We start from the raw sequence: 8,160 nt of genomic DNA, 5'->3' as shown, positions 1-8,160 counted from the left end.
TTGTACTTTTTCTTAGGAGGCCAATTTTATACCTCAAAATTCCCCTAATGAAAAGGGAAAAAACAAATTGGCACCAAGGTTTTATGGACCCTACCATATCAACAAAAAGATTAGCCAAGCAGCGTACAGTTTAAGCATTCCCGATAAAAGTCATGTTCAGAACGTTTTCCATGTATCCTGCCTTAAAAGGGCACATGGTGAACAAACAACACTTCCAAATTTAGATGACGAAGTAAGGTTTATTCTAGAACCAGAAGGTATTATCTGCATCTGGGAGAAGAAGTTGTGATCACTAGTAATCAAAGAAGACATGATCAAGTGGAAGGACTTACCAAAAGAAGAAGCTTCTTGGGAGATAGAAGTGTTTCCTTAACCACACCCATTGTTATGTATGCTTTTAGGATAAACATATTTTCAAAGAGGGAGGCAATGTTATGTAAAATTTAATCTATAACTATTAGTTAATTAGGTAAAGGGCATGACTAAAGATCATGCCCATTCACCAAGAGGCACCCAAGGCTATATTTAAGCCAGGGCTTCCCACACTCTAAATCATGATTGAAGTTTATATATAAAAATATAATTGTTTTCTAATGTTGAGTCGATTTGCTCTAGAGCACAAAAGCATAGAAGGTGCAGAGCCGAGACATCGATGAGTTGTGGCATAGAATATTGGGTCAATTGCACCATGGAGCTTTAAAGATCATGTCATGCGGAAAGAGTCAATTTTGCGGACAAAACCGACCTCCCTAGAAGCTAAGGCTTTCTAGTGACAAACAAGACAATCAAGCACTATCTTTCCCTAAATATGCATTTAAAATACAAGCAACCAGGTGTTTAAAGCATACCTTTAGTCCAACGCTGTTTGTAGCAGTCCAGCCTCTCCGATCCAGATGAGCTCCTCCTTCTCTTCGAAGCCTGCATTCACTAACAAGCAAACGATTACATAGCACCTGAATAACTCGTATAATAAAATATACTCATCATAAATACCAAGGAGTATATGAAACAAATTATATATAACAACTTGTTGAGAAAAATGAACTTAATTGTATTAATTGGAAACAAAAGAAACCATTACAACCAGTGCCTTGGTGTTGTGCAGGTCCCTCCCAGGGTCCAGCAAGAGTTCTCCTTTACTTTGATCAGCTCACCCACTTCCAAATGAAGCTAAGAAAGGATGGGAATCTCTCCTCTCAAGCTCTATAAGGGAGTCCTAATTTCAGTAGCATCTACCCTTAGGAATGTTCAGCTTTCAACCTCCCCTCCCTCTGGCCCAATGCCTGTATTTATAATGCTTTGGAGGAAGTTAATCAGGTCCACCATCAATGGGATAAGCCCCTCTTTCAATGGGATAGCTCCCCTCTTGATGGGATAAGTTCCTCTTTCATAGGGATACATGAACCATTTGGAGGCGCTCAATACACGTCAAACCGACTTCTAGAATGCTCTAGATTCGACCACAAGTAACGTTTTTGAAGTAAAACTCGCGCCTTTTGACCTTTACAGGAGTATGCACCCACCTCTTTACAGACAGAGCGTACAAGTACGCAGGTATTGTGAACTTGGGGTGCATACACGCAGGTAAAGTTAAGAGAAACTGTGTAACCAGAGTTAATTGACTTTTTAAGGACTTTCTCTCTTTCTTGGAGTTTGACATGAGGAGCAGAGGTATAAGACTTGCCCAGGAGGATAGTATGACAGTTGATGGAGCCATACTGACTGCAAATAGTCATGGTGACAAATTTTAGTGTAACAGATTGCCCCCTAAAGTGTGAAGCCTGTAGTAGATTAGGGTTTCATATCCTCTAGGAAGGGTGAAGTACTTTATCATTTCAAGTATTATCTTGTGGAGACCCCAGTCAGAACCTGCAAATATTCAACACAAAATACATGTATAAGATCATATCATTGCTGAGGTAGGCATTCCCATACTCAGATTGAAAACTTTAACTAACAAACTAACTACTACTCTGATATAGGAATGATTTCGCAGTACATCATAATCATAGACTCATGTAGACACAGTATGGACGCAGCCATCTGTTTATGATTAGTCTACTGTATAATGAATACAAAACTCCTCGCAGCTGGATGGTGGAAACTAGATCCAGGGTCTTCATTTCTACTTCCCGAAATAGTACGATTCTATCCATGCGAATAAATGAGTTGATGTCGAACATGGTAGAAACCACTTGATTACCAGTCGATGATGTAAACTATTAACAAGTGTGAGAGAGACCACCAGTGATGTCAATGGTTCTCAAAGTACCCAGTACAATCCATGAGATGTGAATGAATGTGTTGATGTCGAAAATATCATAGAATCCTTCGATCGAAAGTCAATGATGTAAACTGTCGTCAAAGGCGAGAAACCTGCCATTGATGCATGCAGATTTCAAGGTACTGACGATTTCTAGGTCATCTTTCTAGATAATGTGCTGATGTCGATAGAAAGCGACCTGTTGCGGGCAAGCCCACAACACGAAATCATAGATCAAGTTGAAGAAATGTAGTTGTAAGGACTGACTCAGGGATGGTCAAAAATTGATGGCAGGTATTTTGTAGATGAATGGTTTATTTGCAGTGACCTCTTGAACACATAATGACACGACAGATGGCTTGGTGACAATTGACCCAAAGTTAATACCCGGAACCGGCTGAACATTTTCAATGTGGTTTGATCAACTGTTAGGTAAAGGATTTCCCAACCCAGGTGAATGAAAAGTGTCGTGTTCAAGAGTGGTGATAAGGTTTCTTCTGAGACAAAGGATAACAAATAGGCTCATTTTCCTCTCTTTTCCCCCACCATTTCTGGCAAGTACCTCTTTATTTTTTACAAGCTTGAGGAGGATAACATATGCTTGATTATAAGCTCATCCTTCGGATGAGTCCAACTTAGTTTAGATTCAAACCCTAAGAAGGAGTGGTTCGTTCTTATTTGTAATCGAACAGGTCCTTTACTGTGAAATTTTAACGAGTCGAGTATAGGAGAAACTCGGCGTTTTTCAATTTTAGAGAGTCTGAAAAACTTAAGAAGACTCCAGGGTTGACCTTTTTCGTAAATTTGTGTCTTCCAAGCCCGAAAAAGTATAAAATAATACTTGAGAGAACCGCTTTATCTTTACGACCAAGGAGTACTTTCATGATTAGTGTCTTTGACCTGAAAAGTAAAAAGCGATCAAGGACACATCGTTTTATTTCTAGTATCGAATTTGAAACGACAAAAATCCGGCAATCTTTTCCTGTTTTTTACGGTCAAAAAAGGGCTATAAGAGGACCGTCTTTTGATTCCATTTTAACGAGTGTAAAAGAAACGCTCGGCAATCTTTTCATGTTTTAGGAGTCAGAAAAGGGCTTAAAGATGACTCTGATGTTTTTGTTTGTGAAAAATGACAATTTTCCCTGAAAATCCTTTATCCTGCACAAAAACCAACACATTACTCATACATGTTTAAAGATAGATAAAAATACTTTGAAAAATACCTTTTCATGGTGAAAAATAAACAAATTTACCATTTATTTACCCAAAAAACCTATAAAAAGGGCTTTTACCAATTCATTTTTACCATTTTACTGTTGAGGAGAGAAAAAGGGCTTTTGGCAAGAAACTTCCCATGGACATTGCGGAGAATCCGACCGTCGAAATCGAACGTCGTCTCTTTCAGGTATTCTACAACATCCTCCTCTTCATTTTCATCTGTTTAGAATTTGTTTTTAGGCCCTAGTTTCATTTTTTGGAGGCTTTGGGGTTTCAAGATCCGCCTTTCGGGGTACGCAGGTGCTCCACTGGTGACTCGCGTACCCCGACATTTTCTCAGTTGGGAAAATGGCGGGCGTACGCAACTTGCCTTAAAGGAACCCGTGTACCCATTCTCTATTCCTAAAGGCGGGGTGAGTACTCCGCGCAAAGGGTTTACAAACCCCAAATTCTCCAAATTGGACCAACAATTTTTGATTTTATGGATTCTAATGGATGTTTTCTGGTGTGTAGATTGCCCACCATGCTTGATTGGCGTGAGAGAGAGCACGAAGATGTTGATTTGGCCGCCATTAATCATCAACCATCCATTGATGCTTTGAAGGCATGCGACCTTTACAAATACTGGGCCATACCTGGCATGAGGGCTCAGGTGCGCTTTCTAGAGTGGTTGGTAGAGAGATGGAACATTCAGGACCAGTGTTTTTACATTGGAGGGCACCAGCTTGAGATAGAGCCCTCAAATATCTACTTCCTCACTGGTTTGCCCAAGAGAGGTGAACACTTGACTCTGTTCGGGACTAGGCCGGGTGGCCAGTCCATCGCTAGTCTCCGACTAGAGTGGTGTAACACTCAGTCTCAGGAGAAGGGGATAGAGATAAAAACTATATCCCGACCTGAACTTATGGTGATTGCTTTTACAGTTACCAGACTTTGCGGGGCTGCCGCTTTACACATTGCCACTGGATCCCAGATGCGGATGGCGATTGATTGCTATCGAGGCACCATTTTCAACTGGTGTGATGCTGTGTTGGCCAATTTAAAGGGCCAATTGACTAGAACCAAAAACGGACAGCTAAATACTTTTGGTTATGGGCCTTTAGTTGTGAGTTTTGCCTTAGAGAGGGTTCCGATGCTGATCCCACAGCAGCTCACTGTTGAGTTTGGGCCTCCCCGAGAGCCTAAATTGATGCGATGGGTTGCGGTTATGGCCCGTCATCCTGATGAGGGCACGGAGGTTGTCCGATTTACTCCAGAGTATTTTCACTGGTTGGAGGACCAGATCTTTTCTATACAGGATTTTCCTTATGCCAGAGTTGATTTTCGTGGAGATCTGGACATGGTTCTTCCACCGGGAGAACAATGGGATGACACAGGTAATTCATTTTCACAAGTTTTTAAATTATCTATTTTTTTTTGTTTTTTATATCGTCTCAAAACTGACAGTAATAATTTTCAAAATGCAGATGTAGGCCCACGTCGTCCAGCCAATCTCCGGCCTTTCGAGAGGAGACTACCAGTCGCAGCGGCACCGGCCCCATGGGACGAGGCCACAGAGACCCTAGTGTTGAAAATTGCAGGTTCCAACCAGGCCATCCACAAGGCAATCCTTGAAATGATAAAGCGCTTCACCCTTCCTAGAATTACAAAACCCTATTCTATTCCAGGCTTCGCACTTTAGGGGGCAATCTGTTACACTAAAAAATGTCACCTTGACTACTTACAGTTAGTATGGCTCAAATCAACAGTCATGCTACCCTCTTAGGCAAGTCTCATGCCTCTGTTATCCATCTCAAACTCAAAGAAGAGAGAAAGTCTTGTAAAAATCATGTTTATCTCTGGGGTCGCAGGTTCTCTCTAGTCTTACCTGCGGGGACGCTGACCATGTTCACAAAATCTGCGTCCATGGACGCTCTGTATGTTAAGGGACAGGTGCGTCCCTCTGTAAAAGGCAAAATGCGCGAGTTTTATCTTGAAAAAGTTACTTGTGGTTACTTCTAGAACATTCTAGAGGTCGGTTTGATGAAATGGATGCGCCTCCAGTTGGTTCATGTATCTCTATTAAGGGGGAACTTATCCCATCAATAAGGGAGCTATCCCACCCATAGAGGGGGATGATCCCATTGATAGTGGACCTGAATAACCTCTTTACAGCACTATAAATAAAGGCATTGAGCCAAAAGGAGAGGAGGTTGGAGCTATACATTTTCTTTGGGTAAATGCTGCAGGATTTAGGTCTTCCATTAGAGCCTTTGTGAGGAGAGATTGTCTTCACTTGATTCTACTTGGGAGAGGGTGAGCTTTGTCAAAGTAGAGGAAAACCCTTGATGGACCCTGGGAGGAACTTGCACAACACCAAGGCTAGGTTGTAAGAGTTTCTTTGTTTCGTTATTAATACAAACTGGTTTATTTTTCTCAATAGCTTGTGTTAATGAGTTATTTCATGTGTTCCTTGGTCTGCATGTTGAATATATGTTTTATTATATGAAATACAAGTGCTTGGTAATTGTTTGATTGTTTGTGGTTGCAGGAATTGACTTGAAGGAGGAGCTCATCTGGATCGTCAAGAACGGACTTCAACAACAGCGTTTTGGAATAAGGTAAGCCTAAACACTTGTAGTTTTCATGTTGTAAAAGGTGTATTTAGAGAAAGATCACTCCATTTTGTCTTGTTTGTCATTAGAATGTCTTAGACTTCTAGGAAGGTCAGTCGTGTCCGCACCCTTGACAGATTCCACCGGGAGAACAATGGGATGACACAGGTAATTCATTTTCACAAGTTTTTAAATTATCTATTTTTTTTTGTTTTTTATATCGTCTCAAAACTGACAGTAATAATTTTCAAAATGCAGATGTAGGCCCACGTCGTCCAGCCAATCTCCGGCCTTTCGAGAGGAGACTACCAGTCGCAGCGGCACCGGCCCCATGGGACGAGGCCACAGAGACCCTAGCTGAGTTGGAACAAGACCTAGAGCGTCTTACAGCAGACATACCAGAGACTACTATAGATGATATTCCTATCAGGCTTCATCGCTATGTAGTCACAGTCCCAGGACCTTTTCGGAGGTTCTTGTGTAGGGTGGCTCGTGCAGTGGTGTCGTATAGAGAGCATCACTAGTGATTAGATGGTCGTTTTTGTAGACACATGTGACATTTTGGTTTTTTGTACTTATCATTTTTGCCGATCATAAGGTGTTTTTCAACCTATGATCGAAGACGATGTATTTTTTTTACACGCTCCTATCTATATATATCATTATTACCAGCTTATCTTGTTAAACATGTGTGATGAAATGTTTTTAAATTTACATGTATGATTATTGAAAATGTTTGTTTAACATTCGAGAAGCAATTGCATCTGCTAATGTATTTAAAGACCTTGGAATATGCTGATATTCAATGTAATCAAATTCACGTTCCAAGAGACACACTCTCAAAAATAACCTTAATAACACTGGATTTCTAATGGCATACATTCTATTAAGTTGTAATAAAACGAGTTCAAAATCTAACCTCACTATCAAACTCCGAATCCCAAATGAAATAGATTCAGACAATAACTCAATCACTGCACTGTACTCTGCAATGTTGTTTGTTGTTTGACCGAGGCTTACCCCATGCATAGAAACTAACTCGTTAGAGGGCGAATAGATAACCCAAGCTGCGGAAGATATATTTCGTGTACTACGACAAGCACCATCAGCAAAGCCAACGTATGTTTGGAGAGGCATCGACATCTGCAAACATCAAGCGTAAAACCAAGATAAGCAGAATAACGACGAAAAACACACTTTCAAAGCTAAGCACACTTTCTAATCTAACAAACACACCAGCTAGAAAGAAAAACCTAACCTAACTAAAATCTCCATACCCATAATTTAAGCATAATACCTCTTTAGGTAAAGTCCATTTCTGGGTTTACCCAAAGAGTCCCCGTCAAAGTCTACCAGCTCATAGGCCCCTTTTGCTAGCTTTCACTTGACAATATAGGGCCCATGCCACATAGGAAAGAATTTTCCAGCACCTAATTTATCGTTAGCTTGATCATATAATAGCACTAGGTCTCCTTTCGAAAAATTTCGAGGGGTCACATTTCGATCATACTGAGCTTTCATACGTTTTGCGTGAGTCTCAATCGCCAATGCAGCGTCACGTCGAGTCTCATCTAATTGAGCTAAGTATAATAAACGCTTCTCCTCTTCGGAAGTAGCTGGAAGTAACTCGATGGCCATTTGAAGTGACAGGATTTCGCATTCAATGGGCAGCACAGCTTCCAAACCATAAACTAGTTGGAAAGGAGTGAACCATGTTGATGTTTTCACTGAGGTTTGGTACGCCCAAAGCGTGGAAAATAACATGTTGTGCCAATTCGACCGATGAATACCAATGATTCATCGGATCATGATAACTAAAACTTTGTTGATGGACTCAACCAGACCATTTGCTTCTGGATAATAAGGAGTTGAGCTATTGTGACGCAAACCAAGCTGGCCTATTAGTTCTGTCATCATAACGTTTCGAAAATGGCGCCCATGGTCAGTGATTATCGCTTGTGGGACACCAAACCTAGCAATAATGTGATTGAATACGAAAATTGCAGTTGTCTTGCCGTCTGCCTCGAATGTAGGCATCGCCTCGGCCCACTTAGTAAAATAATCTACCGCAAGGATGATATACGC

The sequence above is a fragment of the Pinus tabuliformis genome, chromosome 7 (genome assembly GCF_031772625.1).
Source record: "Pinus tabuliformis cultivar Carrire ecotype Pingquan chromosome 7, CPIR1, whole genome shotgun sequence".
NCBI lineage: Eukaryota > Viridiplantae > Streptophyta > Pinopsida > Pinales > Pinaceae > Pinus > Pinus tabuliformis.
Note: the sequence above shows the minus strand (reverse complement) of the source record.